We start from the raw sequence: 11,065 nt of genomic DNA, 5'->3' as shown, positions 1-11,065 counted from the left end.
AGTTGGTGCTGGAGCAAGCTAAGACTTCTGGGACTTTGGGGATGGAATTATTTTATTTTGCCTGTGAGAGGGACATGAGTTTTGGGAGGTCAGGGGTGGAATGACGGAGTTTGGATGTATTGTCCTCCCAGAACTCATACGGAAATTTGATCCCCAGTGTGACAGTTTGAGACATGTTGTGGATCCCTCATGAATGGGTTAATGTTCTCGCTAGGTGGGGGGAGTAATGAGTGAGACTCTATTAGTTCCTGTGAGAGCTGGTTGTTTAAAAGACCCTGGCACCCCCCCACCATCTCTTGCTTCCTCTCCCCACGGGATCTGTTTGTACCTGCCAGTTGTCTGCCACTTTCCACCATGAGCAGAAGCATCCTGAGGCCTGTGCCAGATGCAGCTATCCCAGAATCATAGCCAAATAAACCTCTTTTTCTTATAAATTACCCAGTCTCAGGTATTCTGTTATAGCAACATAAACGGACTAATACAGAGCCCAAATTAATGAGTGTTTACTGCAGTACATAGCTATGTGTCATTATATGAGGTTTGACAAAAAAACATCTTAAGACATCCCAATAACTGTCTTAGGACCCAGAGACTCCATCTTGCAGTGAATTAGCTGTGAGTGTCAAATGCTCGCTTTTCTCAACCTGTGGTCTGCAAACCAAGCTGAGTGTGACACATTTTCAAACTGGAAAAATATTTCTGCTGAAAAAATTCATTGACATCATATTTACATCCATGTGTAAAGCACTTTTCACTGGTTGGGGCACCAGAAAGGTGCATGGGGTTTCAGGGATTGAGGTAGTGTGCCACCACAAGACCCTGACCATGCCAAGATGACAGGAAGCTCTGTTTCTGCTGACAAGCACAGGAGACATGGCTCCACCCTAAGGCAGGTGCTCCAGTGCTGGAGGGTTTGGTCCAGAAAGGTGGGCCCAGAGTAGCACTTCAATACAGTTAGATAGTAGTTGGCCTAGTACAATTATTTATAGACACACGTTTGACCAACAATATAGTCCTGCATGTGTACAGAACAGATTTCTAATCACATGAATGTTCACTGATCTTAACTTCTACATAGATAAAAATCACCATGGTGTCATGCCGGGGTGGGGATTTAGGGTAATGGTTGCAGTGCTGCTGTTTTCCATTCAGGACCAGGCACCTAATTTTCCACACTTGGGTTAAGGTTTCTCCTAACCCATGGTTCTCAAACCTTGCTATGTATTAGCAAACCGTTTTCTGGGCTCCATCCCCAGAGTTTCTACTCCAGTAAGTCTGGATGGGACCAAGAAGCTGCATTTCTAATGACCCCCAAGGAATGGCCTTGCTGCTTGTCCGGGACCCACTTTGGGAACAGCTCTTCTAACAGGTGTGATTTGGTTCACATAAACTTACATGATTAGTCCAGAATCATGATTTCCCATCCATTGGTGTTTTATAATTGGGGGAGGATGATTTTCAGCTGAGTAGAAATCTGGGAACTGAGAAAGTTAAGACAGTCTCCAAAGTGAACACCACAGTCACACAGACTGGTGGTGCACTAAAGGAGGGCCATAAAGTGAGACCTGGAGCTACCAGCCAGGACCATGGGACAGAGCTGGCCTGGTGGGGACTCTGCACCAGCCTGGGGCTGGCTAGCCCTCAGCACCTGATGTGGCTGGCAGCATGGTGGCCCAGGGTTACAGACTGAATTGTGCCCCCCTCCCAAATGCATATGCTGAAGCCCTAACCCCCAATGTGACTGTATTTGGACATAAGCTCTTTAAAGAGGTAATAAAGGTTAAATGATGTCATAAGATTGGTCTCTAATTCAGTGTGACTGATGTCCTCATAAGAAGGGAAAAAGACAGACAGGCACAGAGGGATGACCACATGAAGACACAGGGAGAAAGTAGCCATCTACAGCCAAGAAAAGAGGCCTCAAGAGAAACCAAACCTGCTGGTACGTTGAACTTACCAGCCTCCAGAATTGTAAGAAAATAAGTTTAATCTGTTTAAATTCCCCAGCCTATGGTATTTTGTCATGGCAGCCCAGGCTGACCTCTCCTCATCCTTGGCCACCCCTAGATGCTGCTGCTTGCCCATGCACCTCCTGCTCAAGTCTGGATGTTTGAGACAGCAGATCCCGCATCCAGCTGCAAAGAATTCAAAGGGGCACCTACATAGCCAGCTTCTGGAGAATGTATACAGGGGCAGGTCTGCCTCCTGGCAATGTGCAAATGTGGGGGATCCCCAAGCTTGGGAGTGCAGGTGCTGGGGCCAGTGTGAGCTGGCCAGTACCAGAAGGGGAGTTACAAAACAGGGCACGGGGCAAAGGAAATCAGTGTAAGGAATGTGCAGAAGAGAGGATCGGAGAGAAAACAGAAAGCACCTTGTGTGAGGGTTAGTCAACTGCTTGCTGAATTTCCTCTAGTTGGCCAGATCGGGCTTCCCATGCAGGCTCTGGGTGCTCTGCTCCTCTTTCACAGGCTGAGACCAAGTTGGAATAAAAGCTGTTTTGATATACAAGCACCACTTTCTCATGTCCTAATACTTCCTCCAGACCAAGGAAAGCCATACCTACTAAAGAAAGAAGTCCAGATCACCTGGAATGAATAGGTGACAGACATATCCAGGGACAGAGTCCACCAATGATGGTGTCTTTCCCAAAATGAGTGCACTCAGAAGAGCTAGCTCTCAGTCGGAGGAACTCTGAGCTCTGAAGCAAATGTCTTGGAAGGGCTCTGTTTCATGTTGTCATTAAGGCAGTAGCCCCAGCTGGGAGGAGCCCCACTGCACGCTGGCTCTGCACCCTGCAGCTTCGTAACTGGGGACTGAGGTGCATGCACTCTGAGTGACATTCTGGACTCTTGGGAGGAACAGAGACCAAACAATTTTCTAGCTATTACCCAACTGGACAAAAATTTCAAGGACCCTCATTAATTATGCCATTTGGAAAATCACTCACTGAGTATTTATTTTTCTTTTGAAAAGAGTATCATTCATCTTAGAGAAGGGTGAAAATTATTAATAAAAAATGTCAATATCTCATTTTCTTTTATTTATTTATATTTAAAAATAGCTAATTGGCCAATAGAAATTGTATATATTCAAGGTGCACACTGTAATGACTTGATATACATATACTTTGGGTAATAATGATCACGATCAACTTAATTAACACATCCATTACCACCATGTTGTGCATTCTATCCCAGAACTCATCCATCCTATAACTGAAAGTTCGTACCTTTTGACCAATGTCTGCCCATTTGCCTCCCTGTCCTGCCAGCCCCTGGCAATCACCATTCTAATCTCTGCCTCTATAAGTTTGACTTTTTTAGATTCCAGATATCTCATTTTTATTATTCACCCATCACCTCTGTTTTCAGTAACCCATCTCAAAGAATTAATCTCTTTCATGCCACCTATTAATTAAAATATGCCATGTGAAATAAAACATCTAGTTATAAGAAATTATGTAACTGATATGAAGAAACAGTTTAAAACATGTGAAAGAGAAACATGGCCTCCTGGCTCTCTCAGACACTTGCTGGAGTAGCTGCTGTCCCAGTGTCTACAGCAAACATGAAACTGCTTCGTATTCCATCATACTGAGCCCTGCAGCAGCAGTGAGACCCCATCTGCCTATCCCACATTTGCAGAGTGAAATGGGTCCCGGCCTGGCATGGGGGCTCATTGTGAGGCTCTGGGCGGCAGTCCGAAGCTGGGCAGGATCTCACTGAGGGTCCTGGCCTGTAGCTCTGTGATCAGGGCTTTGCTGAGGCCAGGGTCTGATGCTCAGGGCTGTGCTAAGTCAAGGTGCCCAAGGAATTTCCTTTGGTTTTATTGTTCTGGACTCACTTTTGACCAACTCAGCCCACCCTGAGCTGCCAGGTTTGCTTGGGAGCATCTCACACTTGTCAGGCCTTTCTGCTATTGCTTCATTCCTCAGGCAGAGAGAGAAACAGTAGATGCCGTGGGTGGGTTTGAACTCCAGCTGCCTTCCATCTGGGGAAGTCAGGACGTGAAAAACGCTTACTCCCTAGACTGCCTTGCAGCTAGGATCCAGGGTGCTGATTAGTCTCTGCCAATTAGGTAAACTTGTACTGTGATTTCTATTGCTATGGTTTCTCTTTATTTTTATTTTTTATTTCAACATTTAATGATACATATTTGTGGGTTACTGTGTTGTTACAATACATGCACGTACTGTACAATGACTCACTTAAGGTAGGTAGCAGATCCATCCCTGAACATTTATCTTTTCTTTGTGGTGTGTACAGTCAGGGTCCTCTTTTCTAGCTGTTTAGAAATATGCAATATAGCAGTATTAGCTCAGTCAGCCTAGAACAATAGAACTCTTTCTTCCTGTCTCCCTGTAGCTGTGCCCATTAACCCTCCATTTCTCCACCCCTTTCTCTCCCCTTCACAGACTCTGGTACATTTCTCTTCAATTTGGTCTTGAGTTCTCTTTTAAGAGTCACCATAAGCCAAGATGGCCACTCTCTAGAGGAGACCTAATCAGGGGAAAGTTAGATTCAGTGTGTCAGTCAGGTGAGACACAGTGAGGAGGTGAAACCAAAATGCATGAAACGGAAGAAATTGTTACTCACAGTCCCAGAAGTAGGGGTGCTGACAGGAGGCTGATGGGAAGTCTGGAGGTGGCAGGGAGCTCAGCCAGCAGGCAGAATGAGAGAAAGGATCTGTAGGGTGTGTTGGGGTTTGGGTCAGTGAGATGAGGAACAGAGAGCTGTATTGCAACCAACCACGGGCAGGAGAAGTTTTCATTAGGCCAAAGTTTATGGGGTAAGACTGGGCTTCAAACAGCTCGCATCAGGCCTAAAGGTGGATGCTGGGGCAGCAATGCATTAAACAAATTTATGACAACTTGCACGAGATTTTAAGGAGAGGCTGTGTGGGGTCTGGGCTCCCATCCTTGTTAGCCAGCTGTGTTCGCAGGCAAGGCCACAGAAGTAGGAGGCTCTGGGCAGGAGCTGGCTTCCAGGGGTCCTTTTCCCACTTCCTGAGTGAAAGCAGCTCCGTGATGCTCAGTTTGCAATTGTGGGGGTGACTTGGAGGACCCATTTCAAGGCCACAGAGGAGAAACTTCCCTTTTGATAAGATCTGTGTTGCTCAGTGGGTCTTTCCCAAAGGCCCAGGTTGTACCCACCCCCCTCCTTCAGCCATTCTACCTGTTGTGTAAGTACCTACTTCTGTGTATTAAATAATTTCCTGATCAAAATCCCTGGAGAGCCTCCTGTTTCTTGCAGAGGGTCAGAAGTGGCCCTAGGCATTGTCACTGTCACTGCCTGAGGCTCCATCCATCTTAGCAAACATCGGGGGCAGAGTTTTTCTTATACATTGGACAGAGAACACTCAAAATGTGACAATTCCTGGACTGATCACACATAATAACACACAAACTGGTAAATATCCCCTTCATGTAAAGTTATGTTAAGAAATGAATTAAAGAAGTTTCTGGTCACATGTTTAAGAGTTAATATAAAATTTAGCAGCTTTTCATATCTAGAAATAATTCCTTATACAGCTTTCAAGAGCACATTAGAATTTAGTGTTAAGAAAGCCACAGGATCTGCAGGCTGCTGAGGAAAGCCTAGAAGGATATCCCCTCCTTCAAGTATGCAGAACATTCAACCACTTCATTCCAGAATCGATGAGGAAGAATTGTTTTTTTTAAATTCTAAGACTTGTTAAAGTATGCAAGAAGAAATTAGAGGAAAGGTCTGTCTTTAAAAGTCTGTTTTCTTATAGGCCAACCTAGAGATGTTTAGAAGGAAAGACCACTCTGAAGGCCAAGGAGTCTTCAGAGTACTGAGGCCTGGGGAGCACCATCAGGCACAGTCCTGTGGTCAAGAAAGGACTGCTGGAGAGCGGGACTTTGCACTGTCCCATGGTTTACACTATCCAGTATTTCTAAATTAGTCATCTCTCTTCAGAAATGACTTTGATCAATGGTACCTTTCCCTAGAAACTCGTTTCATGTTATGGTACATTTTTCTCTTTCTGCTAAGATCACAAGCCTTCCAATCTATAAACTAAAACTCCAGGCTCTATGAGAAATTTTGAAAAATAGCATAATATATTCTACCCTGAAAGTAAAGTACTCTCTGAACTCATTTCTGACGCTTTCGGTAAGCATGCCAGGATTGCTGGATAATATCTACCAAATGTTCCACCTTTTCTTTGTATCCAGCCCTTATAAGAATTTATCTTCCTCCCTTCAAGAAGGAAGTTCTCAGGTGGTAAGGGACTGTTTCTGGCCAGGTGTCCCTGCCAGCTGTTGCTGGGGACCAGGCTCACCCTCAGCCCACATGCCCCGTCTACCTGTTCCTTTTCTGTGAAAGCAGCCATGAGATTGTCCGCATCTGTGGGGACTGGTGAAAGAAGCATCATGAATGATCTTCTGAGTTGAGTTGTGGTATTTGGAGATTTTCTGGGCCTGGGTACTTAAATCTTACTTGGGGACATGATGAGATTTCCAGTAAGTGTTCTAGTGAGACTAGGCTCCTGAGTTCTATTTCCTGACACTACCACTGCCAAATTTCCTCCCATTTAGCCTTCTTTGAGGCAGAAGGGAAAAATGGAGAATGTTCATGAATATGCATTTTTGTTAAAACGTGCTAAGCCACACTGGGATGTTTTTAAAATGGGGAAGGTAATACAAACACCAAGGCCTGCCAAAGTATAAGCCCTCTTAAGCTCAAGTGAGAGAGATTTACTAGGTGCTATTTTTACTGTGTGAACAAGAAAAACTACATTTGAACCAAAGTATAACCACATTCACTGCTTGGTATTTTACATATGCTTTTATCTCACTCTGATCAGCTATGTTACCTAACCCCTTTGTTCCTATGTGAAAATAGGGAATGAATTAGAGCCATCTCCTGGAATTAGTTGTAACTAGACTTGACAGACACTGAACAAGCCAGCTGCTGAGCTCAAGTGAAAATGGAACTCCCTGCACTGGCCTAGCTTCATCCAAATCTTACATTTGTCTTTATTCATGATCTTATGGGGAAAAGGACATTGACAACAGCATTTCAGATAGATTTTTTTTTAAATCCCCAGGCTATGAAAGTTTTTCCTGATCTGTTGCATTCACATTAGCAAGCCGCCCATAGGCACCCTTGATGGGGCTCTGTATCAGTCCATTTCTGTTGTTTATAACAGAATACATGAAACTGCGTAATATATAAAGACAGAATAGTTTTTGCTTACAATTTCAGAGGCTGGGAAACCCAAAGTCCTTGAAGCACATCGGTGAGGGCCTTGTTCTTGGTGGTGGTGACTCCACAGCAATGCAGGGGTCACATGGTCAGAACGGCAGGAGCAGAGAGAGAGCTTCTCACGCACTCTCCTTTTAAAGCCATCAGAACCAAGCCCATGACCACCAATGGATTAATCCATTCACTAGGGCATAATCTTCATAACCTAATCACCTCTTCAAGGCCCCATCTTTCAACTACCATAATAGAATTTCCCACCTTCTTAACACTGTCACAGTGGAGGTCAAGTTTCCAATACATGAAACACAATTCAATCCAAGCAGGCTCTATGCTATTTGACTAAGAGAAGGAAATATTTGCCTGTCTACAATAGATATTTTTCAAAGTTCTTCATTCTCATTGGTCTATCCTGCCTTAACCACAATTTAACACAGTTGCCTAATTTCTTAGCTCTTGAGATAACCACAGGACATCTTCCTTTGGTTCTCCTAGCCCAAGACTGATATAATTATCCAATGATCATGAGTTTGCCTCCCATGAGAAAGCAGGAACTAGAGGGAAAATGGACAAGGTATTGACAGCAAAGATGTCCAGAAAGGAGGCAGGTTGGGCAAATTAGAGAAGGGTGGATAAGAAGGTAACAGGTGCCTTCTTTACAGTACTTCCTGAATGTGTACACTGGCGCTCTCCCAGGCTGGCAAGAGGTTTGTAAACACGTTGCTGTATCCAGCATAAACTTAGTTGTTTGATCCACAGCCTGGCTTTCATTGTTTTCATCTATTTGTGATAACTAATTTTTCTTTAATTTTCTTAAGTATTGGAATTCTTCAAAATAGAAAAAAAATTGCCACCCTAAATTTAATCCTAAACAATAAGAAATAAAGCCATGTTAAAAATATTTTGACATAATATACAATGTGAATTTTTAAATGTTTGAAAATATCGTGGTCATTGATATCTCAAAATCTGTGGTTAGATTTCTGAAAACTGACTGTGGCATTTAATATGGAATTTTGCATGTCTTGGTATGTTTGGTTTGTAGTAAAATCTGAGGTTGAGGACTAAAGCAATAGTAGAATCACTTCCTCTCTAACGTGAATTAATGATAATGGTGACCACTGGGATCGCTAAAGGGACCTGAAGGAACATGTTCGTGATGTCGGTGGATGTGGTGGTTGTGGTTAAATGCAGAGGAAGAGAACTAGAGCACTCCTTCAAGCCTCATCCTCAAGTCCCAGCAGGAAGGAAAGGCTGTCCACACTAAGTCCAGTAAGTTCTTTGTTTTCTTAGCACAGTCTCTGCCTTTTAATTCTACGGATAGCTTTCATTTCTTTTAGTCTTATGTTTAGGTAAATCATATTCTAAAGTAAAGTAAAAAAGACTTTGACATTAAAGCAGCAGAACAGTTTCTTCCCAATGACAATCCTTTCACTCCAACATGTCTTGGAAAGGAAGCTTTCTTCCTCCCAAGTCTTTGTAAAGTCACCTCTCTAGGACCTGGGTCAAGCCAACACCAGTGATCGTCATCTTTGGCAAACATTTTCGAGTAAGATTCTGTGCCAGGTGATGTGAAATAAATATGTAGAACAGTCTCTGCCATGATGGTGTGATTCCTTCCTTCAGTCAGTCATCTTTCAGATATCTCACACAACCAGTGGGGCCACTGGCAAATTAAACTGACAAGTTGCAGATGCTATGTCTACAGCAATACAGACCAAGTAGTTTTTCTTGATGCAGGTTTCTACAACTTCTAGGCATTTTAATTTGGTGAGAATTAGTATGTGGGGCAGAGGTTGGATGTAGTTTAGTGCATTTGCTTGCCTTTCCTAGGAATTATCTTGGAAAAAGTCACAGTGGGAAGTTGGATAGCCTAGAACACACTTTAGGCCAATCTTTATCCAACTCTCCTTTAAATCAGAACAAGGTTCCATATTTGGCACATCAGTGTAAGTGTGTTGCAATGATTTTTAATAAAGCTGTGCTATGGAATGTGGAGACTTTTCAGTGGGGCTGACTTGAGACCCCAGGCTAGAACTTCTTACCCACACTCCCCTAAACTCCTTTACTCCAACCTATTCCAAAGCTCAGTCTTGGCATCCACTTAAAGTTAATTATATGACTATATTCCAGATTCGGAGGTGGAAAACATTAAACTATGCATGACTTTTGGACCACAGGAATTTACTGGCGTTGGTGGAGTTAATATTTCTGGTTTAGGTTACTTTCGAGCACTAATTGCAATGTGCTGTTATGACTACCCTACAAGACCTTCGTAAGCTTGGCATGAAGGAGGTAAACACCACACTTAGGAACGTTTGTCTCGTGGGTGCCGATGCAGTTGGGTGCAGGCCGACAGGTGAGCCTCAGTGTGTGATGGAGGTCTTCTTCAAGGTGGGCATTCCAAAAGGCTCCAGATGCACCTACTCTGCTTTCACAAAGTCAAGGAAGCTCTATTGACATCCAGGCCTAACAAAATGGAAAAAAAAACTTCAACACATATTCTCACATGTAGATTTTTGTAGTTACTGGGGTGCAATTTCAGTGAATACTGTACTAAGCTAACATCCCAATAAACCAACATTTGTTGGGTATTTACTTGTATTTACTCTGTGATAGATGCTTTTATCTATCACATTGGAAATAATGTTCACATTTGATGATAGAAGAATCCCAGGCTTAAAGAAGAATGCTCAGAATCACTAATAAATTACCCAGCTAATAAGTGCAGAAATTGGGATCTATTTTCTCCACTGTTGTTCAAAATGTATTTATTTAGTACTTATATTGAGTCAGTCACTTGTGGCTGGCACTCAGTATACAATGGTAAATAAGGCAGAAAAATTGTCCTTAATCTTAGGAATCATACATTGAGTAGGGGATACAGTTAAAAATCATTACAGAAGATTTGAAGAAAAAAGTGAAGCCTACTAGAAAAGGCATTAATTATCAGCACTTCCATTAAGCTTGAAGTCAGGGAAAGCCTCTTTGAGAAAATGACGTTTAAGCTGAAACACACTGTCAAGATGGAGATGGCTTGGGAGAATTTTGGCAGAGGGGCCATCCTGGAGTGGGAGATTGGCTCCTGGGGACCCACAGCAGGCTGTGTGCCCAGTGTGGCCAGGAGGGCAGTGAAGCAGTGGGTGACCAGGAAATGCTGTCAAACCCCAGGCTTCTTCTGTGCTTCCTATGATGCTGCCACTGAGAAAATAAGAAGGTGTTGGTGTCAGCAGGATTCTGTTCTCTGAAGTCTCTAGGAAGCGTCCTTCCTGATTTTCTCTAGCTTCTGTGGTTATTGGCATTCCTTGCAGCTCCTTGCTGTGTAGACCCATCACTCTAGTCCTGCCTCTGTCATCACATGGCATCCTCCCTGTGTTTCTGTCTGTGTCTGTTTTCTCTTGTGAGGACACCAGTCATTGGATTAGGGCTCATTCTAATTAAGTATTACATCATCTTAACTAATTACATCTACAAAGACCCTATGTCCAAATAAGATCACAGACTAACATTTCTTATGACAATAAACACAAAATTCTCAATAGCAACAAAAAATAGCTAAATGAATCAAGTAATATATAAAAAGTTATACACCATGACCAAGTTGGATTTATCTTAGAAATGTAAGGTTGTTTTGACATCCACTAATCAATTAATGTGATACATCATACCAAAAGAATGAAAAACAAAAATCACATGATTATCTCAATATACACAGGAAAAAAAGACAAGATCCAACAACATTTTATGATTAAAACAAAAACAACCTTTACAAACTAGGAATACAAAGGAACTTCCTCAACCTGATAAAGAGCTATGAAAAACTTTAAGTTAGTGTCATA

This window comes from Cynocephalus volans, chromosome 3, assembly GCF_027409185.1.
Source record: "Cynocephalus volans isolate mCynVol1 chromosome 3, mCynVol1.pri, whole genome shotgun sequence".
Classification (NCBI taxonomy): Eukaryota; Metazoa; Chordata; class Mammalia; order Dermoptera; family Cynocephalidae; genus Cynocephalus; species Cynocephalus volans.
The sequence above is the reverse complement of the archived record's forward strand: the minus strand, read 5'-3'. Positions refer to the sequence as shown.